We start from the raw sequence: 25295 nt of genomic DNA on the forward strand, positions 1-25295 counted from the left end.
ATGGATGAAGAACAGCCGTTTAAAACTAAACTCGGACAAAACGGAAGTCCTCATCTTAGGATCATCCCCCTCTGCCTGGGACGACTCATGGTGGCCTCCGGCCCTGGGTACAGCACCCATACCTACAGATCACGCACGTAACCTAGGCTTCATCCTAGACTCCTCCCTTTCGATGACCAGACAAGTCAACACCGTCTCATCTTCATGTTTCAACATCCTTCGCATGCTCAAAAAAATCTTCCGTTGGATCCCCACCAAAACAATAAAGACAGTCACCCATGCACTGGTCACTAGCCGACTGGATTATGGAAATACCCTCTACGCCGGAACCACGGCCAAACTACAGAAAAAACTCCAACACATCCAAAACGCCTCAGCCAGACTCATCTTGGACATCCCCCGTCAAGCTCACATTTCTGGTCACCTGAAAGACCTCCACTGGCTCCCCATCAACAAGAGAATAACGTTCCGTCTCCTCACCCACGCACACAAAGCCCTCTACGACCTAGGACCCGTATGCCTCAACACACGACTGTCCTTCTACACACCCACCCGCCAACTACGATCTTCCAATCAAGCCCTCGCCGCAATTCCGCGCTTCCACAAATCCACCATGGGAGGAAGATCCTTCTCTTACTTAGCAGCCAAAACCTGGAATTCCCTCCCCACTCACCTCCGCCTTACACAGAACCACCTCTCCTTCAGAAAGCAGCTAAAAACCTGGCTATTCGATAAGTAATGCACACACCCTCCCACAAGCGCCTTGAGACCCTCTGGGTGAGTAGTGCGCTATATAAATCCTTGTACTTGAACTTGAACTTGAGTTATTTCAGATGAAAAAAGCAGAAGGAAGTCCTATTAGTGTATGGGAAGAAAGTTTGGAAGGTCGTTGTTTCCCACAGTTATTCCCAACAGGTGAAGGTGCGCGATATGATGATCGACCTATGCAGATTCCTGCATCTGAGTACCAGACAACAAGATTATATGCAGAAGATCCGAGATTTCGTCAATGTATTCCATATTTGTTTCATCTTCTGTTTGAGAGTGACTTATCTGGTCTTACTTATGCAGTAAACCATATCTTAAAAAGTGGAGTGCATCTGCAAAATGTTTCAGCAAAGGAATTTATGAATAAAGTGCAACAGAAAGATAGTGTTTTGGATTCTCACCTAATTAATTTAATGGCATGTCAGCGTGGTACTAATGAGTATTGGTACCGTCGTCATGGAGATTTAAAATGCATGCTAAGAAACTTAGGAGCACCTACATGGTTTTTAACTCTAAGCTGTGCAGAGTATGCCTGGGAAGATTTACTTGAATTTCTTCGAGAGGCGAATGCAAATATTGAAAATATAAACTACAAGACACCAGGAGAATTGTGTTCGTTGGATCCGGTTAATGTTTGCAGATATTTTAATCATAGATTTGAAGCTATGATGTCTTTTATTACAAACAAGAAAAATCCACCTCTTGGTGAAGTTCTGGATTTCTTCTGGAGAAAAGAGTATCAAGCAAGAGGTGCTCCTCATATTCATATACTACTATGGATCAAGGATGCTCCCAAATTTGGAAAAGACTCCGATGACACTGTACTGTCTTTTATTGAACAATATGCCACTTGTGACATACCTAACAGTACAACTGATAAGGACTTAAGAGGAAAAGTGTTACGGTTTCAAAGACATTGTTGTTGAAAATATTGTCTGCGAAAATTCAAATCAAAGGATAAATTCTATACGAAATATCGTTTTGGATTTGCACGACCGGTGCTTTCAAAAGGAAGAGTCAACAATTTGATGTCATCTTTGCGACATAATATCACAAGAAGATCACCCAAAAATACCTACAATTTAAGAAGAGATGAAGAGTCCAAATATATAAATGACTATAACCCTGTCAATATGACCATGTGGAATGCTAACATGGATATACAATATGGTGCGGACAACTCTATTGCTGTGGCTCGATATGTAACGTCTTACATCACGAAATCTGAAAAGACGGAACTGAAGGAGATGTGGGAAGATATTTCTCATGAAAAGAGCCTAAGCAAGAAATTGTATACGTACAGTTTGAAGATGTTATCTCATCGAGAAATTGGAGCATATGAATGTTGTGATCGATTATCATCAGCAAGTCTTTATGCGAAATCTCGAAGTATCCTGTGGGTGAGTTTAAGTCTTGCAGGAACACGAAACCGTGTTTTGAAAACTGTGCAAGAAATTGAATATTTAGCACAGAAAGAACCAAACAGTACAGACATTCTGAAAACAAATATGTTGGATACATACTATCCAAATAGAAGTACTCTGCTTGAAAACATTTGTCTGTATGAAGTACTTGAAAAATACACTTTTAAAAGGAATATTAGAGAGAATGTTGAAAAAGGTGTATACGCTGTAATTGGACAGGAAGGATGTCTGGTGAAACAAAGAAAAGGACACTTGAATAATCACTGAAAACTGAGTTGCGAAAATCCAGACAAAAGAGAATTTTACTATTTAGCTCTTTTGCAACTCTTTAAACCATGGCGTACTGAAGAGGAACTACTTGGAGACTTTGTTAGTTATGAAGATTCCTTTAACGCATCTAAAAGTAGTATAGAATGTCCTGTTTTTTGTAATTATCTCAAATTGTTGAACGACGAAATAGAGCAAGAAGCAACAATTGCAGCGGAAATTGCTAGAGAAAGTTCACAAGACACTCAAAGTTCTGCATCGTTGAGTCAGGATCCACTGGGAGAACCAATTATCCGAAATGAAGCAGCCACTGCCATGGATGAGGTGGAAAGAGCAATGCAGCAAGCTCAAGAGGATATAATAAACTTAGAAGAATTGGAGAAGGAACTTAATCTTGAGCAAAGACAGATATATGACGAAGTGACAGAGCACATTGAGCATGGTTTTCGTCATGACAAAAAAGAATGCTCATGTATGTAATTTGAACCTATTCGACTATATGTAAGTGGAGAAGCTGGAACAGGGAAAAGTTTTCTTATAAAAGGAATTACTACATATCTACAGCAAAGAACTCAGTCACCACTGTCTTGTGTTGTTACTGCTCCAACTGGATTGGCAGCACATAATATTAAAGGTACTACTTTACATCATTTACTAATGCTGCCAGTTGAACATGAAAATAAATTACAATATCACAAGCTATCTGGAGACGCTTGTTATGAAGTTTCTAGAGTCCTTAAAGAAATGAAACTTCTCATTATTGATGAGGTAAGCATGGTATCCAATTTAATGCTTGCTTTTGTACATTTAAGAATGCAACAGATACTTAAAACTGACTATGATGTGTTATTTGGAGGGAAACATGTCATAGTTTTTGGAGATCTACTGCAACTAACTCCTGTGAAAGGACAACCTGTATTTGAAACTGTTACACATGAAGACACCAGAAAGTGCCTTGGCAGTATTGGAAATGTTAATATATGGTCACATATCAAATATACTGAACTGATTCAAAATATGCGACAGGCAAAGGATACTAAATATGGAAATATTCTTCAAGATATAAGGATTGGAAAACTAACTGAAGATGCAAAAGAAACTCTACGAACACGATTACTTTGTAAGTTGTTTCCCAATGAAGATAATGTATCTGAGAAAATATATAGTAAAGAGGTAGAAGATAAGTCAGTCATATGCTTGATGCCAACTCTAAAAGAATGCTCTGTTTTCAATGAGAACATGTTGAAGTTGGAAAATCAAGAAATTAAGAAACTGGAAGCTAAAGATAAAATAAAGCATGAAGGAAGTACTATTGTTTTGTCTGAAAAATTGAAGTTACAATTGGATTCTCTTCAGAAATCTATATCTAAAACTGCTGGCTTAGAGAAGAATCTGTATGTATGTTTAAATTGTCGGATTATTTTACGGAGAAATTTACATGTAGAAAGAGTTTTGGTGAATGGAGCAATATGTAATATTGTTGGTTTTGTAAATTACCCAAATAGAGATGAGATTGAATTTTTACGAATCAAATTTGATGGAATTGAGGAAGTTCAACAATTCAGTCGCTGTTCAACTCGTTTTTTGCTTGTGAAAGACTTGTATGTCCGTCGGAAGCAATTTCCAATTTGTTTGGCATATGCAGTGACTATTCACAAATCTCAAGGTTTAAGTGTAGATTGTGCTTTGGTAAATATTGGAAACAGTGTATTCAAAGAGGGTATGGCATATGTTGCTTTATCTCGAGTTAGAACTTTATCTGGACTTTATCTAATTGATTTTGATGAGACAAAGATTAGTGCAGATTTAAAATGTGTGAAGGAGTATAATAGGTTAAGAAGAGAATATGCTCCAAGTTTACCTCAATATCCTTTAATTAAAAAGAGTATGGTTGGTCAGAAAATGAGAAATGAGGAACAATGTAGTGAAGTAGTAGAGAAACGAAGAAAAAAAGATGAGGCTGTCATTGGTAGGAGTAAGAAAAAGGTTAGTACTAAAGAGATTGTTGGATTTAAATTTGAAAACAGGTCTGGTGTCAACTGATATGCAAATGTAGTGGTTAATGTGTTTTTTTTCTAAAAAATTTACAGGAACAGATTGTAGAAAATCAGGAGCAAACATTTTGTTGTTCCTTAAATTCTGTGTTTGAAAAATGTAGCAGTGGTAATAGTGAAGTAGGAAGTGTTACAGAAGTAAGGAATGTTTTAGACATATGTGCAGGACTAAATCAATTTTCTCAGAATATTCAGCAAGATTGTCAGGAATTTATTATGTATATGCTTACAGTTTTGGAAGAAGAAGGTGTAGGTATTGATAGTCTTTTTGGCATTTCTTATAAATGGGAATATATTTGCGATAATTGTTCATTTTCAAGTAGTACTGACATACACACAGAAAGATTTATATATTTAACATTACCAGATTGTAAAACAGTGTCCTTTAATAAACTAGTTAAAGATGCGTATCAGAACATGGTCTGCTCTCAATGTAACTCAGAAATGTTATCAACATTATTTATCCACAGATATGGACAGTATGTAATTTTAATGCTACAACGATGCAGAGCTGATGGAAGTAAATTGTCAACTTCAATTAAAAATGTTGTGGCTTCTCAAATATCTATTTCTAGAAGAACATTTGTAACTGTAGCAATTATTTTTCATGAAGGGCTATCAATATCATCAGGACATTACATAGCTTATGTGAAGTGTCCAACTGGTTGGACTCTTCAATGATAGTCAATTAAGTTTTAAGAAACGTTTGCCTTTTGACTTAACAAATTCTTATCTGATATTTTTGCAACCAAAATTTCAGTAAAATTACTTGGTGTAGTCAGATTAATACTGTAAAGATATGAAACTGTGTTGTTTAGAAATATCATGTGATTGAGGGTGTTCAGATCTAGAAATGAAACTTTTATGTGGCAAAGTGATAGTATCAGGTAAGGTTTCCTTAATGTTTAATGGTACAGGACACGTTGGAATTAACTCATACTATTTGGCCACGCGGAAAAGAATGAGATATCAAAATGTGGACTTGAGATAAATGTTTTTAGAACATACTTACTCGGAAGTTTGTTGAGAGGTACTCAAAAAATAACGAATTAACTCTTACTATTTGGCCACGCGGAAAAGAATGAGATATCAAAATGTTGACTTGAGATAAATGTTTTTAGAACATAGTTGCACGGTTATTTGTTGAGAGGTATTTAAAAGTAACTGGTATAGTTAAATTAGTTTGTAACTGTGGAGTATGTGCTGTGCTTACTCAAGAAATTGCGAATTAGAGAAAACATTCAAGACATGTTTTTTTCCAGGTATTTATATTATGTATAGAGCTCTTGTATGGGTTTTTTAAACACAATCATTTTGATTGTGGGTTTTTTTCCCCGCTGTTACATGATGATTACTATTGAAATCACTGTTTATTATGAAAATCAATTTATCTGAGGACAGCAAAAATAAACCATTTAATATGTTATCTAAACTAATTTTGTAACATTGGATTTTGAAATATGTATTATAACAGATTTTTTAATCTTCTACAGATATTACATTTATAAGGCAAGTACAACTAATCATATGTGAGAGTTTTGTATACCTCTCTCTTATTCTTATTTCTTTCATCCTCTTCCTTTGTAAGTGGTGTTTAGTCATGGTTATTCCCTTTAACTCATGCACATTTTGCATTTTTTAATTTTCGAAACCTGTTTCTCTTACATCTTTTCTGTTAGTATTCTATCCAGTCTATCTAACTCTTCAGTTTGTTATTTACGTTGTTTTATGCTGACTCACCTTTATTGACCCTGTTTCACCTTTCTTTCCTGATTCTTAATTTCTTTGTCTTACTGTACCTTACAATTTGTTCCTTTACTCTGTTTTCATTAATTATGCTTTATTTCCAAACTAAAATCTATAGTTTAGTTCTCTTACCCTACTTCATTTCTCTTTATGTCTCTCTCTTACACTCCTTGTCTGTTTCTATTCCATTAATCTTCTGTTATTCATCCTTTTTCACTCTGTTACTCTTGGTCTTCTTCCTTTATTTTAACTATCTCTTTAAGACATTTCGGTACTCTTAGTCTGTTTATTTTACAGACTGTTTGTTTTGTGTATTATCACTGATCATACTCTCATTTTCTCTCTCACTTTAATTTCCTTTAAACAATCATTATTACAGTGCTAATATTTCTTTCAATTATTTTTTTTACTTATTGATTTATATACTACATATTCAGTCTCGGTCTCTTTATGCCCCTCAGTCTTCTTTTCTTTCACTTTCTGTTTCATTCACTTCTACTTTGTTTTGTTTTATAAAATGAAATTATAACCTTATTTTTACTTTTGTTCTACAGATACCATGTTTTTAAAAGATTTTAAGTTTTCTTTATTACTATTTCCTAGGTAAGTATACAAAATAAAAATACTTTTTCATCACTGTGTCATTTCTTTGAGTATCCTGGTCATACCAGTGTCGTGTTTTATGTGAGCACTTCCACGGAGGATTGGCTGCACTGTCACAAGGAGCCTCTTAAAAATTAATTTAAGAAATCAGCCACATTTCTCGGAGTCACTTCACTAATGCTGATGTGTCAAAACATTGAAGGTAAATGATGTGTGTTAAAGAACTTTGGGGCAAAATATCAAGGGGGTTTTACTCTGCTTTTTTGGCTTTAAAAGCTAAGAAAGCGGAGATAAAATTATCTCGTTAGTACTTAGCTGTTGCTAACAGCAGTTAGCGACAACTATTAGCAGATAACGACTATCTTGTGACCCGCATTGTTTGTCTGTGATATTTAGTACTATTGACATGCAAAGTTTGCGTTGCAAGATGTTAGTGACTGGAAACAGTTCCTAACATTGCTATCTCATTTTACCCACTTTTGAACATATTTGTGCTAAGGTCGAAAATGTGCAAAACCTAATAGCTGCCCCTGAGCAGTTCTTAGCTATGTCATGTAATGGTAGGTAGATAACATGACTCAGAGCAATAGCTCGGTAATGCATGAATATTGCTGACTTTACAACAATATTTATGTGTTTGGACCGATTTCTATCACTTTGGACAGTGGTTTACAAAGTTTGTTGATCTGTGGTTTCCTTGACCTATTCAGCAGTTTACAGTGGCTCCCCACCATTTTCTTTAACGGTGGGTAGGTGGTATGTATGTCCTGTTATTTTTCTTAAAGTAATTGGGACACATTCATTCACACATGCAATCATCCGTTCACTGTTCCAGCCATCTGGTCTCTCATCCATCCACCCTTTTAGTTTACTGATGTATCCATGGTTTTGTACATCTACCCCCTAAATAATCTTTACAATCACCCTTCCACTTATCCTTTCATCTACCATTTCACTTATCAATTTATTCATCCACGCATTCACTTGTCCATCATCTACCCTTTCATTCATTAATCTATCTATCCTTTCACACATCCATCCACTAAATCACTGATCCATCAGGTGGTTTTTGCTCATGCATCCATCCTTTATCACATATATCCTTCCTTTTAGCCATTTATGCACTCTTCTAGCCATATATCCATCAATTTATCTTTTCTCTCATTTATACTTTCACTCATTCATTTATTCATCCATTTTTTCTTTGATTATCTAACCTATCTCTTTTCATTCATCCATTCATCCTTTTTGTAATCGATCCAGCCATTTAGACATTCCATACTTATTTACTCACTCAGCTTTGTACTTTATAATATGAGTGTTTGTCTGCAAAGTTGTAGGGAGAAGAGGCCTATGAAGAACAAAGTACAGCAAGGGGTGGGGTGCGGTGGGGGAGAGTTCACAATGCCTCCGTACATAGGCAGACTGAAAACGTAGAAGTTATCAGTCACACATGATGTACAGTAACAGGATGTGAGGTTACTGTAAAATTGTGTTGTTTCCATGGTTTTAAGCAGTGTTAAAAAAAATGGAGGGGTCTTTTCAAAGGGGGTGTTGGATGTAATTCCGAGGGCAGTTTAAAACACCTAAGCTGCAAATATGCGTTTAGCATAGTGTTGTGCTCGACTGGTGTTATGTTGTATGTGTCATTGCATGCAGATATGTAGAACAGCAAGTATCTTTACACCAACAACAAGCAAAGACTATTGGCTTTGTCAATGGGTGCTAGTTCCTTTAAGTACAAAAGCAGTAACCATGGCGTTGTTGAATATAATATTGAAAATACTGCTGTTCAAAAATGATGAGAGAATGAAAGAACGTTAATCTGTTTTTTTAATCTTCTTTCATAGCCTTCTTTAAAGGAAGTGTTTTCTAATATTGCATTGTGGTGGTTTTACTTTTTTTATCTAACAGAATGCCTTCTGTTCGTTGAGGCAGAAAGAGCGCTATCTGCTTTAAAAACCTTGACTACCATATTCTCATTCAGTAAGTGCCAATGAGTTCCATAGAGAATTTCAATAGGCGGGAGGGGCTGCTCCTGGAGGAGTGAAATCCAAGGCCGTTCCAGCAGCGGGTGTGAGCCTTCTCACAGGGGAGGAGTGCGCAGCTCTCTGAGATGGATACAGTTACACATAACAGGGTAGTGACGTCCGTGGAATTTACGGACGGTTGGTCACCCTAGTGTGCGCCGTGCCCTTGGCACCTCATTAAGGCGCACTGGGGAGCCGCGGTGCACAGTTTGGGAATCACAGGTTTTGGAAGTAAACCTTGACAATTGCAAGACTCCTAAGCGATAAAAATCGCCGCAGCTCGACGAAAAATATATTGGAACTAAACCAACATAGTGATAATTATCGCTAGTTGTTTAGGGTAACCAGATTTTTAAAGGCAAAAACCGGGACATTTCAGAAAAATAGAAGAAGGACTATGATTTTACTTCTATGATGAGAGTGCTCGTTAGCAGAGAATTACAGAAGAGGCAGTAAGAACATAAATAAAATGTAATTTTTAATCCGTGTACGTTGCCTGTCAATTACATTGCATTGTGGAAACAACAGGTAACTTTAACTGCTTTGTAAAACATAACAAATATTTCTTTCCGTTTTCAGTCGACTCTCTCTAAAAACGGGGACATGAGCAATATTTCATTAAATTTGCTGGGATAGCTGGTTAAAAGAAGGGAAACCGTCCTGGCAAAACGGGGACGCCTGGTGAATCTATACTTGTTAAGATGCCCTGAACATCATACATTTGACTTTCGCCGGCTATCGCCAGAGTTTTCCGCAGTGTAACTACGTAATTATTAATTTGAATATATATGTGATAGTACTCCTGTAACAGCCAGCGGCAGTTAACATTACCGCGTGAAAACAAGCGTTGTTTTCAGGCACTAATGTGTGCCTTGTAATTAGGAGAGGGGGTTGATTTAGTTTTATTTTCCACACCCCCATGTTAACGCTGCCAAATGCTTGATCAAAGCAGGCCGTGGCAGTCGTACGATAAACAAGTTTATTTAAACTGTTTTTCTAACAACACCCGTGTTCGTCATAGTATTTTCGCCTCCAAACACATTTTGCTTGGGGTTTGACGTACGCCTACTATGCATGTCATTAACTTTCTGTGCGGCAGACATGCAAAGTGCTCTAACGGCAGGCGCTGTTATGACGTTGTCACAAAGGTGTTGAGGAATATTTACAAGGATACGCAAGACATTATCGCCGTCCTTAATGGCAGGAAGTTGCCGATATAGGGGCGAAAACGGCCTTCATAATATGCTCTATGAATTGCAATCGAACGTAATGTTAGATATAAAGACATCTAACATACGTTTCGATTGGAATTTGTAGAACATAGGGGCATATTATCAAGGACGGGCGATACATTATCACCGTTTTTATCGACAGGAAACTGCCGATAAAGCGGCGATAATGGGCTTGATAATATGGCCTATGGAAATCCTATTGAAGCCCATGTTAGATGTGAAGACATCTAACATGGGCTTCGATAGGAATTCCATAGAGCATATTATCAAGCCCATTATCGCAGCTTTATCAGCAGTTTCCTGCCGATAAAAGCGTCGATAATGTATCGCCCGTCCTTGATAATATGGCCCATATTATGAAGGCGATTATCGTCGTTTTTTTAGCAGTGTTCTGCCGATAAAAGCGACGATAAATTATCACGTCTTCTTCATAATATGCCCCAAGTATTGCCGCATTCTTGAATAATTGTTCTGAAAATGCGGCGATACTTCAGCTTATGAATAGAGCTCTTTTTGGTACAATGAGGTAGTTCTGAAAATACCTTTTTTGGGGGGTTTTGTAGTTGTTTTACTTTTTTTAAATTTTTTGACAAGTTTTTTATTGTTTATGATTTGTTAAACTGGAGCCGAATTTTTGAACTGTAAAACAGGAACATAAGAAGTTGTTAAAAAATTATCTTCATTCGAAGCATTAATGGTCATTAATTCTTCTTTCTATAAGAGTGAGGCTCTGCTCCCCGTACACAATCATTCCATGACACTTGTTGCATTTCATATGCACTGTCGACAAAAATGGTCTTAAGTCCAACTGTGCAGTAGATCGAGATGCAGGTCATCTTCTCGATGAAGTACTGGCCACAGCTGGTGGTAGTTCTGTTGCCAGAGCTCTTGTCGATGCCTGTGCAAATTGAACAGGATGAACTTGGCTCACATGTCTCTTCATGGTATGAATCGAAAAGGAATACTTTTGGAAGGATTTCCTCTTCAAAGTACTGCGTCACAAATTGTGCAAGTAACTTTCGGGGCATTTACTTTTTTTTTTATCCTGAGGATAGGTAAAAAATTGCCAGATGAAAGATTCATTTTTTTTTTTTAAAGATACTCGAAAATTTTCTTCAGATTCCGAAGATGAATTGCGTGCGGCAGCCATTTCAGCAAACTCTGCGGAAAGATGAAAAAGGTTCTTCTCCCTTGAGCGCCAAAAAGATAGTGAGGGGAGTGGGTGGTTTCTGGAAAATTGCAGAATAAAAACTACTACGAACCAATAGGATGTGTTCTTTTCAAGTTACATGACTTGACATGCGCGTATTAGGACGTATACGCGGTGACGGTATCCGGACACGTACGTCATTTGGAAGTATCGGTCTAATTTAATGAAGTTTTAAAACGTGAAAAGGAGGAAAGGTAGACATTCTGTGATGTTGTATACCTTCATATGGGGTCCCAAGAAGAATACCGATAAAGTATAAAGACCATGTCATGAGTGTTGTAATATGTGACGTCATCAGCAGTGCATTGCACGCGCAAGTTATAGTGAGTCCAACTAACTATAACGTTGGAATTTCAATGGTTTTATGCGAGTAAAACTTCGAGCTAACTATAAATGGTGTAAAACCTATGGTTTTTTCAGTGAATTTCATAGGTTTTGTAAATGCTTTTTCTTAACTATAATGTGTGTAAACCTATGGTTTTTTCAGTGAACTTCATAGGTTTTTTAAATGCTACTTCCTAACTATAACGTGTGTACAACTTATGGTTTTTTCAGTGAATATATGTATACATACATATATAAACATATATAATCTGCATATCTATATAAATACAAATATAAATGCATGCATACTTATACATATATGCATACATGTGCATGTTATTTACATGAAAGTTTTAAAAACACTAATAAAAGCAAAGCTAAAAAGCCACCTCATTACAAATAAAATGGCTTTAACTTAAACGAGGGCGAGATCTATTGCATTTTCAATGCTTGTTTACTTTGGTTCCATCAAGAAGGCATTCAGATGTGTCAAACATTTGCCATAAATTCTGAATGTTAGCACTCTAGTTGCTCATTAGATCACTGTAGTAAAGCTACTGCTCACCAGGGAAGTCTGCTGCTTGTATTCAAAGTGCATGTTTCAGTCTGCATGTCAGAATTTTTTAATGAAATAGAAGATTTGAGAAGTCACTCAAAATGTGCTATAATTTTTCTTTCTGAAGCACTAATCATAATTTCTAAGGCAAAATGAACCCCCTAATTGTGTTCCTTTTTAAATAAATGTTTTCAGACTTACTACTTCATTCCAATCAAGATGGCTTCAGGTGTGCCATACCTTTGTAAAAAGTAGGACTGTTAGCGCTCTAGTTGTTCTTTAGAACACCCCGGGACATTCTGTCATTGGGCTATACTTGGGCTACATCTGGGTGATATTTGGGCTACATTTGGGCTCTTTTGTCTCTGGTGGCCATCTTGGGAGACTGCATGTCAGAATGTTTAATGAAATAAAAGAGGATTTGAGAAGTCACTCAAAATGTGCCCTAATTTTTCTTTCTGAAGCACTAATCATACTTTCTATGGCTAAATGAACCCTCTCATTATATTCCTTTTTAAATTAAATGTTTTCAGACTTACCACTTCATTCCAATCAAGATGGCTTCTGGTGTGCCATACTTTTGTCATAAGTAAGACTGTTAGCGCTCTAGTTGTTCTTTAGAACACTCTGGGACATTCTGTCATTGGGCTATACGTGGGCTACATCTGGGTGATATTTGGGCTACATTTGGGCTCTTTTGTCTCTGGTGGCCATCTTGGGAGACTGCATGCCAGAATTTTTTAATGAAATAGAAGAGGATTTGAGAAGTCACTCAAAATGTGCCCTAATTTTTCTTTCTGCGGCACTAATCATACTTTCTATGGCAAAAGATTCCCCCTCATTTTGTTCCTTTTTAAATTAAATGTTTTAAGAGTTACCACTTTATTCCAATCAAGATGGCTTCAGGTGTGCCATACCTTTGTAATAAGTAGGACTGTTAGCGCTCTAGTTGTTCTTTAGAACATTCTAGGAGGCTGCAGTAGAACACAAAGGAATGAACTGACAGTCTCTGTCCTTGTTGGATGTACATGTTTTACTGAGAATGTCAGACTTCATTCTCACATGACTGAGAAAGATAATGTGAATTTACAGAAAATATGCTTTCAGTTTAGCTTATAGATCCCCTTCCAAACCACTGTGGTAAAAGCATGAGATAATAGTTTTCTTTCAAACATGATTCATGATATCCCAGCACAAGGCTTTTTCACATGGTAAAATTACCTTAAAACACACCACAATTCCTAAAATGAGTATTGTACAACCAACAAATGATTTATAATATAACTAACGTCCTAAAACCCTCTATTAACTACAATGTAAATGTAAATGTAAATGTATTTCGATTTATATAGCGCACGTTTCACCCAGGGGTCTCAAGGCGCTTGCTTAGGGAACCCATCCTGGTATTCCCCTGTGAGAGATAACCCGGCAGGGTATTCACAAGGTGAAAGCCAGGCATCCCGCCGCGAGGGGCCGTAGTAGAGATTAAGCAAGCTATTGCCCAGAGTCGCAGAGTGTGACCCCGTGAGTTGAGTAGGCACCGGAGCGAGAATTGTCGAGTCCGTGGAATTTTTGAGCCCGAGACCCGCCGAGGCGGGGAATCGAACCCTGGTCCACGGCTGATCTCAGCTTCCGGGTCTGCCGCCTCTAACCACTGAGCCACACTTCTCAATGCTTTTTAATGAGGTGCTATCATGTATATTGGTCCCAAGATGGCTGCCAACACTTCTTGGATGAAGTGCTGACAGCCAATCAGATCTCACGTGTACCCTGCGATTTTTCAAATTGTTTTGGGGCCTTGGGGGTCCTTGTGGGATCCCCTGAGCAGGCCTAGGGGTACAGGGTGCTTCTACCCTGCCCCCTTTTTGAGTTCTACATGTTTGTTTTTATGCTTTCCTGTGCCTCAGTCTACCGAGGTACAAGATGGCTGCCAACAATTTCTGTTTTGGAGTGTTGACAGACATTGGCAGCCAATCAGAATGCAGCTCGTACTCTGGAAGGTTCAGAGTACAGTAAGCTTACAGTAAGCCTATATAGATATATATGTGTTTTTTAAGTTCATTTTCATAAAAACCACTGTAGCATTTTTCACCAAATATAGAAAAGGCACTTCTGCGTACCAGTTCCTACAATTTTGCAAAGTTTGGTGTAATTCCATTCAGCGGTTCGGGCTGTAGCCTTGTCTATTTGTCCTATGGAAATTAACATGGGGAAAACACATGTTGGGACCCCCCTGTTTTTCTCGGCCCCCGCATGATGAATCCCCCCGAAACTTCCAGGGACGAAGCGGAGTGGAGCTGGCCTAAATTTTGGAAAATTACATGCATATTCCTCAACCGGCGCCAAAGTTATTCCCAATAGAATGTTGCGGATTTCCTATGGTAGCTAGGTCCTAAATATATATACCTACTGGCGATGGCCAGTAGGTAATATATATATATATATTTAGAGTGCACCCTGTACCTTGGGTAAACTGTGAACCTTAAAATATGTGGCCGACCCGGCCGAGGGTGCACCGCCGCGAACTGTTTGGCGGTTCCACTGCTGGTCCTTGGATCGGCGCCTTGGAACATTCTGGCGTTACTTTGAAAGGAGGAGTTACAAGAAAGGCTCACTTTGACTGTTGTTTTATTTTCCTTAAGGTTCGCCATCCAGCCCACTGGGGTATTATTTGGAACAGACTACCAGTCCCATAATTCAACGCTGATACTCACCTGAGATTGGATGTGATGATTAAAGAAAGGGACAAAAGACTGGTGTCTGCATGTTTGGCGAGCATTTTGGAGCAGAAAAGCCTTTGATAAAGGGAGGATTCCTGAAACGCGTCAGGCTCTGCTGATGCAAGTGGTGCCTTGGTTCTCCCCCAGAACTTGAACGAGCTGTCTGTGAGTGCACCCTGTACCTTGGGTAAACTGTGAACCTTAAAATATGCGGCCGACCCGGCCGAGGGTGCACCACCGCGAACTGTTTGGCGGTTCCACTGCTGGTCCTTGGATCGGCGCCTTGGAACATTCTGGCGTTACTTTGAAAGGAGGAGTTACAAGAAAGGCTCACTTTGACTGTTGTTTTATTTTCCTTAAGGTTCGCCATCCAGCCCACTGGGGTATTATTTGGAACAGACTACCAGTCCCATAATTCAACGCTGATACTCACCTGAGATTGGATGTGATGATTAAAGAAAGGGACAAAAGACTGGTGTCTGCATGTTTGGCGAGCATTTTGGAGCAGAAAAGCCTTTGATAAAGGGAGGATTCCTGAAACGCGTCAGGCTCTGCTGATGCAAGTGGTGCCTTGGTTCTCCCCCAGAACTTGAACGCGCTGTCTGTGAGTGCACCCTGTACCTTGGGTAAACTGTGAACCTTAAAATATATATATATATATATATATATTCACTGAAAAAACCATAGGTTATAGACCATATATAGTTAGGAATTAGCATTTACAAAACCTTGAAAATTCACTGAAAAAACCATAGGTTATAGACCATATATAGTTAGGAATTAGCATTTAAAAAACCTTATTTTACTCACACAAAACCATTGAAATTCCATATATAGTTAGTTGCACTAACTATATATCGCGCACCCGCAATCCACTGCTGATGATGTCACATATTACATCATTCATGACATGGTCAGTGACATCACTGATGACATCACTGATGACATCTCACTTGACATCAATGATCACATCACTGATGATATCATTCATGTGATAATACAATGCATCTCCTCACACTCTAATATAACCTCCGTTACACCCAGTGTTAAATAGAGAGTATCATTTTTGAAACCATTGACACACCAATACTAGTTACTACATACGCACTCACTGATTCCTATGTCTACACACACATTCACTCATACAATCATTCATACATACAATCACTCATCTTTACAACACTATCATATGCACTCATACACCTATACAGACACTCACACTCTGCCACTCATCCATGGAGTTACTCACACACCTAGTCAGTCCTGAAAAGAATCAATCACACTTCCATTTTCTCATCTATACAGTTAAACACAGAACACCTTACATTTTTGAAACATATACTAACACATAGTTACTCTCTTATAGAATCACTGATACAAGTACACATTGATCTGCACAGAGTCACACACCTCCCAGCCAGCCATACACACACTCAGTCTCCCATACAAATACTTGTGCAACCAATCAATAACCCATATAGCTACTTATATAGCTACTGATCAACACATGCAGCAGCTTGCACAACAACAGACATACTGATGCACACTTTTAGACAGTTTAGTCACTAACCCGTGCATTCAGTAAGACGCATTTAATCACTCACTCATACAGTCAATCACGCACCTACTAAAACCTTCATTCAGACACTTATACATCCACTCATTCTTCAATATGTAAAACATATTTAAACTTTACAGAAACACATAATCACTGGATGTTGTCATCAGTGATGTCATCAGTGATGTCACTGACCATGTCATGAATGATGTAATATGTGACATCATCAGCAGTGGATTGCGGGTGCGCGATATATAGTTAGTGCAACTAACTATATATGGAATTTCAATGGTTTTGTGTGAGTAAAATAAGGTTTTTTAAATGCTAATTCCTAACTATATATGGTCTATAACCTATGGTTTTTTCAGTGAATTTTCAAGGTTTTGTAAATGCTAATTCCTAACTATATATGGTCTATAACCTATGGTTTTTTCAGTGAATTTCATTGGTTTTTTAACAGCTAATATCTGTAGCTGTAAAATGTATTCTTCTTTAAATCCAAAAATATATTTTATATGTTTATTAATAACTTTTTTTTTAAATATTTTTTTTTCTTCGTTCCCGCTTCGCGAATCGGGAAGCTTCCCGTTAGCTGACCTTGATGCCGCGAAATAGACCGCGAGCCGGTAAACGTTTCTTTACCGCAAGTGCCGCGTTAGAAAACAACATCGTGACGCCTCCCGTCCGCATGACGTTCCACGTTGTCGCGTGATACGTCATATGACGTGCTACGTTAGCGAACTGGTACGCGAAGCGAGTGCCAAAGCGCAGGTTTCTGGAAGCAAACCGGGAGGCCCTGCAAAGCGCTTAACGTAAACACAGCAAGTCATGTGACTTGGTAATAACACTTTTCATTGGTTCATTTCACTTTTGGTTTCCTAATGATGTAAGACTAGGTCATATAATCTAAAATGAACACTTTTGATTGGTTGAGAACTCTTGTTTTTCCCAAATGATGAAAATCCCTCCTTCTTTCCTCACTCTGACTTTCATCATTGTGAGAGAAAGACCCTTTGTGATCACTGAGCAATGGCTTCTTTAGTAGCTTCAGCTGGTGCTTCCCCACCACCTCCACCACATCCAAGGAAGAGTGGACCACCTGCTCAAGTTGTAATTCAACAAGAAGAAGAAGAAGAGGAACAGGAGGACGAGCACGAAGAGAGGCAGTTTTTGCCTGAGCAGCCCAAGACGTCTCACCGGAAAGAAAACTTCATTTGGCAATTTTTTAAAATTCCCAAAGGTCAGAAAAAAGTAAATGCAAGATACGTTACTTGCCTTATATGTCAAGATAGACTGTCCAGAGGGACCGACAAAAAATACAGTTTCGGAAACTACACAATGCATCGCCATATGACTAGGTGGCATCCTAACAACTACAGTGCTGCACAGTTTCGGAACGACCTAGATAATCTCCCTATTATGGCCAGAAGATCTGTTGTACCGGAAGTAACGGGACCAGAGGGCAGGGAGATGGTGCCAAATATACAAATGAGATTTGGTGAAGTAAAACACACCTGCGTATTTTGCGATGGATTCATTTCCTACGGAGAAAGAAGCATCACTCTGATCAACAGAGCTATTGACTATCATATGCAAGTTTGTCCGAAACGCCCAAAATAATAAATACTTCTTTTTTTTGTTTTGTTGCTCCTGTTGAGCCCTTTACAATGAATCGTTTTCATTGCCCCCTCCAAGAAAAACCCAAAAAAATATAAAACTGTTCCGAAAAATTCAAAAACATTAAAAAAATGTTCAGAAAAATAAAAAAAAAAGTTCTTTTCAGAACTACCTCCCCGTTATTAAAAAATTGGTACAATATTTGGAACTGTGCCAACCTCTATTTCTCTTAGTTCGCTTCCTAGTTCGCTCGCTGGTACGCGAACTGGAAGCGAACCAAAAACAGTAAGTATAAGGGAAGGAAACACACACTTATGTTAAAAGAAAGACAGCTATAGGGGAGTAAACTAGAGATACTATTACCCATAATCCACTACTGATGATGTCACATATTACATCATTCATGACATGCTCAGTGACATCATCAGCAGAGGATTGCGGGTTTTTTGGCAACATGCCTTATCCACGGTTTAATAACGCTGCCTTTTGCTTTATATAAGTTTTCAAATTGTATGAAATATATACCAATAGGTCTTTATGAACCTTTAGGTAGTGCTTTTGTTCATGAGGTCTGGTCGCTTCCATACACATACAGATGTTTCAAAGATGATCAAGAAGTTTATCTGAATGGAGAGGAATGCACTGAGACGCCAGATCATTCACTAATGTGTAGGCACATACAGTTACACGATTCATGCAACAAACACCGACCAAATATGGCTTGCGTGTTGCAAGGCACGCCAGTTCCTGCTATCATCCCCACGTTCAAGTTGTTGGAAAATGGTAGTTATTTGATGCTCAATAATGAAGATTGTTCTGAGTTAATTAAAAGTATTCCTTTTATCGTAACAGTAAGTGAACGGGTTATTTGCTGCAGAAATGTTCTATTTCCTCCCACACATGAACATAGGGAGTTTTCAATCTGGCCACAAATACCAACCTTGGGACACGTTTCAACGGCATGACAAGAATAAGAGCTCTTTTGTCTCAGAGAGAGGTGGCCTTGAGTTCGGCCCGTGAAACTTTCGTACTTCACATAGCGAACACCCGTACACAGGTTTGCCTTTCAATTTCAGCAACATGTTTCCGACTATCTTTAACGCATCCTCCACAAAATCCCTGGCACACTTTTTTAAAGTTGTTACCAGTGGTCTCGTGACTTCATTTGAGAAAATCTTTGGAGTCATCCCTGCTCCCTTTCATTCCATTTTCTCCACTCTGGTTCGTGGATTGCATTTTTACTTGCATTACCAGCGGACGCTCTTGTGCTTTTTTACATTTTTAAATATGGATGTCCCTCCTATGCAACCTCCGACCCTGCAGCTGCTGACACTGTTCCGCAATCGCATGCTAGAATATTATGGCACAATGCCGTTGGCGATATTAAGCACGGCATATGGATTATCTTTTCGGTTCTCCTACTTCACCTGTGTCCAGCCTGTATTTCACTGCCTGACCTGTGATTTCGATTGGGCCATTGATTTGTGTCTCTGCGGACCGGTTTCTCCTGACGTCGACTTTAATCAGCTGATGACTCCTATCATTACTCACGAGTTGATTTGTCCTGGCGAAAGGATTATGGCTGTGGCATTGATGCATGGACTACTTGGTCCCTGGAATTTACTGGCGGCAGCACAGTCTTTCTTGGAACACAGCTTTCTTGAAAACCCACCGAGCTGTCCTCTGATGGTGATAGAGGATCCGGTGCTGGGAGAGCACGTATGTTCTTTTCCGCTTTTAAATTGGATGGCTGAACTGTTTTCGGATGAAGACGGTGACTTCCTGTTGGAGGCTGTTGCAGCTTATTTTGCATACACAGTTATGTCATAGACCTTTTTCATGTTTCATATGCTGAGTACTAGAATTTCATTGACAATTCATTGACTTAATTGTCAAGTTTTTATTATTTACCTTGCCTATTGGCTTAAGACTCGATAAAGTACTTGGCTGTTTTATTTTTCTTTAGCATTGAATTTTCCTAGTTTTTAATGCTTTACCTTGCGGACCGTCCACATATAAACTTGCAATCTGCTCTCATGAGATGGCACTTCTATTATCTTATTCAGTTCGTTTCCGGATCATGAGGAGGTGTCATCTAGGTCCTGGATATCTTTACACCGTGTTAAGTTAGCATGGGCTCATTACCGGTTTAAACGCCATTTTTCCTTTTTTGCAACTTCTGCACACGACATTTAGTTGTTGCTTTAGCTTTCCACCTAGTAGTTCATCGTGGTTTACATGAGAATAATATGTTATTGGTCTACTATCTGCTTTACTTGTTAAACTATATCTGTACAGCGAGTGCTAAAGTTTCAAGAACAACACGATACAGAATTGTTATGAGGTCTGATCTCCACGACTTCATACTCATAACATAAGTGCAACTTCTGCCAATTCTGGGCATGAGGCGGGTTTTATATTGCTTTGCCGAACACACATACACAACAGTTGATGCGGTTCACATGAAGAGAGAGCTGGTGTATGCTGATGTGATTCCTTCAAATCTAAGACACTAAAGTATGGGCACGCCCTAAACCAACACAAAGAGACCTTCTTAGCAAATAATATAATATGTGTATTAGGGAGGGTGAGATATAAGCAGCCGCGGGCCGTGGAGGGAGTTACGGTGAGGCAGGGAGGCGGGGAGGGGGAGAAGCAGGGTGGAGCCCTCTCTACCTTGCCCCTCCCCCTCCCCGCCTCCCTGCCCCACCGTAACTCCCTCCACGGCCCGCGGCTGCTTATAAGTGTTGCTAACTCTTATTCATTTACAGCATGTTAACATACTGTCACCATTCGCTTTTTATGTACTAGTAACTATGCTGGTAATTTTGCTACTGATAATATGTGTACTTTTATTATCTAAGGTACTACGCCTGAGAAGACGGCATTAGTAAATAAACATTTCAAATACACATGTGTTCTTCTTAACTCCATGTTCTGGTTTCTAAGAAATATATAACGACCGACTGTTCATGAGTTCCACGTATCCTGAGGTACTATAAGTTCATATTCTGGATTGTCTAAACATTGAGAGTTTGTTATATCCAATGTGACACTGTACCTAGCTTGCTAAATAGTTTTTGATTACTAACGTGAGTTTTGGGACACCCTAATTCGCCGAGGTTCCAATCCTCTGTCCACAGTTCTGTGTGAGAACAGAAACCCTGCGACAGGGGCACCCCCGACCCTTGCTGGACCTTCATCACACTTGCGATACAACTCCAGCAATGCGCCACCTTTACGGCACAGATACATCACGCATCTGTGCTGTTTTTGCCCCGTGATGCGCCGCATTGTAAATGCAGCACACCATAGGTGACGGAACAGCGGCACAGAATGACTAACACATCCCTGGTGATGCGCCAGTCATCATAAATCTATCCCTATGCTTCTTATCTTGTTAGAGATGAACCGCCATATGTATCATCAAAGTTATTTGCATTTCCTAAATAGCGAACTTTAAGGAATAAATAGCGATTCTTTACCATTCCTAGTTTGCGATGAGCTATTTGCTAATTAGCCGAATGTAGCCCAATGAAGCCCAATGTAGCCCAATGTAGCCCAAAGATGGCCGCCAGACACACAAAAAAACAAATGTAGCCCAAATATCAGCCAGATGTAGCCCAACTATAGCCCAGTGACAGAATGACCAATCAGCTTCGCAAACCTCCGTTACGCGAAGCGGAGCGCTGTTACAGATATATATCTTTTTTTGAACGTTAATTTCTCAAAATCCACTGGAGCACATATATTGAGACCTAGCAAAGGCACATCGGGCTACCAGTCCCTAATATTTTGCCAAGTTTCGTGCAAATCCATTCAGCCGTTCAATTATTATTTTTATTATTTTTTTTTGCCCCGCGGGGCCCTTTTAAAACCTCCACATCAAACCTAGGGGGTCAGCGAGGATCTACTATGCCCCCTTATAGTTATTTCCCCCTTTGTTTTGACCTCCTCTTGTCTCTCGATCCTACCGAGAGACAAGATGGCGGCCGCTACGGACTGTTTGGAATGTTGACAGACGCCGGAGAACCAATCAGCTTCGCTTCACAAAGCTCCGTTGCGCGAAAAGTCCGCGAACCAGAGCGCTAACCGGTCCGCTGTTACAGATATATATCTTTTTTTAAACGTTAATTTCTCAAAATCCACTGGAGCACATATATTGAGACCTACAAAAGGCACATCGGGCTACCAGTCCCTACAATTTTGCCAAGTTTCGTGCAAATCCATTCAGCCGTTCGGGCTAAAAGTGAGGCCAACCGCCCTATGGAAAACTCAATGTTAAAAACACGTTTTGGGACCCCCCTTTTTTCTCGGCCCCCACTGGACGAACCCCCCCAAATTTTCAAGGGCTGCTCAGAAACAAAATGTGCCATTTTCCTGAAAATTTCAGCCAATTCCGTCCACAAACGGCAAAGTTATTAGACATAGAATTTTCAAAAAACCCATAGAGAAAAAATCCTAACTATATATACCTACTGGCGACCGCCAGCTATTTGCTAATTAGCCGAATGTAGCCCAATGAAGCCCAATGTAGCCCAATGTAGCCCAAAGATGGCCGCCAGACACACAAAAAAACAAATGTAGCCCAAATATCAGCCAGATGTAGCCCAACTATAGCCCAGTGACAGAATGACCAATCAGCTTCGCAAACCTCCGTTACGCGAAGCGGAGCGCTGTTACAGATATATATATGGATTTGCTGAATGGATTTGCACGAAACTTGGCAAAATATTAGGGACTGGTAGCCCGATGTGCCTTTGCTAGGTCTCAATATATGTGCTCCAGTGGATTTTGAGAAATTAACGTTCAAAAAAAGATATATATCTGTAACAGCGCTCCGCTTCGCGTAACGGAGGTTTGCGAAGCTGATTGGTCATTCTGTCACTGGGCTATAGTTGGGCTACATCTGGCTGATATTTGGGCTACATTTGTTTTTTTGTGTGTCTGGCGGCCATCTTTGGGCTACATTGGGCTACATTGGGCTTCATTGGGCTACATTCGGCTAATTAGCAAATAGCTCATCGCAAACTAGGAATGGTAAAGAATCGCTATTTATTCCTTAAAGTTCGCTATTTAGGAAATGCAAATAACTTTGATGATACATATGGCGGTTCATCTCTAACAAGATAAGAAGCATAGGGATAGATTTATGATGACTCGCGCATCACCAGGGATGTGTTAGTCATTCTGTGCCGCTGTTCCGTCACCTATGGTGTGCTGCATTTACAATGCGGCGCATCATGGGGCAAAAACAGCACAGATGCGTGATGTATCTGTGCCGTAAAGGTGGCGCATTGCTGGAGTTGTATCGCAAGTGTGATGAAGCTCCAGCAAGGGTCGGGGGTGCCCCTGTCGCAGGGTTTCTGTTCTCACACAGAACTGTGGACAGAGGATTGGAACCTCGGCGAATTAGGGTGTCCCAAAACTCACGTTAGTAATCAAAAACTATTTAGCAAGCTAGGTACAGTGTCACATTGGATATAACAAACTCTCAATGTTTAGACAATCCAGAATATGAACTTATAGTACCTCAGGATACGTGGAACTCATGAACAGTCGGTCGTTATATATTTCTTAGAAACCAGAACATGGAGTTAAGAAGAACACATGTGTATTTGAAATGTTTATTTACTAATGCCGTCTTCTCAGGCGTAGTACCTTAGATAATAAAAGTACACATATTATCAGTAGCAAAATTACCAGCATAGTTACTAGTACATAAAAAGCGAATGGTGACAGTATGTTAACATGCTGTAAATGAATAAGAGTTAGCAACACTTATAAGCAGCCGCGGGCCGTGGAGGGAGTTACGGTGGGGCAGGGAGGCGGGGAGGGGGAGGGGCAAGGTAGAGAGGGCTCCACCCTGCTTCTCCCCCTCCCCGCCTCCCTGCCCCATCGTAACTCCCTCCACGGCCCGCGGCTGCTTATATCTCACCCTCCCTAATACACATATTATATTATTTGCTAAGAAGGTCTCTTTGTGTTGGTTTAGGGCGTGTCCATACTTTAGTGTCTTAGATTTGAAGGAATCACATCAGCATACACCAGCTCTCTCTTCATGTGAACCGCATCAACTGTTGTGTATGTGTGTTCGGCAAAGCAATATAAAACCCGCCTCATGCCCAGAATTGGCAGAAGTTGCACTTATGTTATGAGTATGAAGTCGTGGAGATCAGACCTCATAACAATTCTGTATCGTGTTGTTCTTGAAACTTTAGCACTCGCTGTACAGATATAGTTTAACAAGTAAAGCAGATGGTAGACCAATAACATATTATTCTCATGTAAACCACGATGAACTACTAGGTGGAAAGCTAAAGCAACAACTAAGTGTCGTGTGCAGAAGTTGCAAAAAAGGAAAAATGGCGTTTAAACCGGTAATGAGCCCATGCTAACTTAACACGGTGTAAAGATATCCAGGACCTAGATGACACCTCCTCATGATCCGGAAACGAACTGAATAAGATAATAGAAGTGCCATCTCATGAGAGCAGATTGCAAGTTTATATGTGGACGGTCCGCAAGGTAAAGCATTAAAAACTAGGAAAATTCAATGCTAAAGAAAAATAAAACAGCCAAGTACTTTATCGAGTCTTAAGCCAATAGGCAAGGTAAATAATAAAAACTTGACAAATAAGTCAATGAATTGTCAATGAAATGCTAGTACTCAGCATATCAAACATGAAAAAGGTCTATGACATAACTGTGTATGCAAAATAAGCTGCAACAGCCTCCAATAGGAAGTCACCGTCTTCATCCGAAAACAGTTCAGCCATCCAATTTAAAAGCGGAAAAGAACATACGTGCTCTCCCAGCACCGGATCCTCTATCACCATCAGAGGACAGCTCGGTGGGTTTTCAAGAAAGCTGTGTTCCAAGAAAGACTGTGCTGCCGCCAGTAAATTCCAGGGACCAAGTAGTCCATGCATCAATGCCACAGCCATAATCCTTTCGCCAGGACAAATCAACTCGTGAGTAATGATAGGAGTCATCAGCTGATTAAAGTCGACGTCAGGAGAAACCGGTCCGCAGAGACACAAATCAATGGCCCAATCGAAATCACAGGTCAGGCAGTGAAATACAGGCTGGACACAGGTGAAGTAGGAGAACCGAAAAGATAATCCATATGCCGTGCTTAATATCGCCAACGGCATTGTGCCATAATATTCTAGCATGCGATTGC

General features: G+C 39.6%; 1 protein-coding gene across 1 annotated transcript in view; it reads right to left on the reverse strand.

Moving 5' to 3' along the window:
• LOC144761997 (fucolectin-like) overlaps window positions 1-25295 on the reverse strand; it is a 1241072-nt gene that overhangs the window by 863196 nt on the left and 352581 nt on the right. The gene's annotated exons all lie outside the window — the stretch shown is intronic.

This window comes from Lissotriton helveticus, chromosome 6 (assembly GCF_964261635.1).
Source record: "Lissotriton helveticus chromosome 6, aLisHel1.1, whole genome shotgun sequence".
NCBI classification, from domain to species: Eukaryota; Metazoa; Chordata; class Amphibia; order Caudata; family Salamandridae; genus Lissotriton; species Lissotriton helveticus.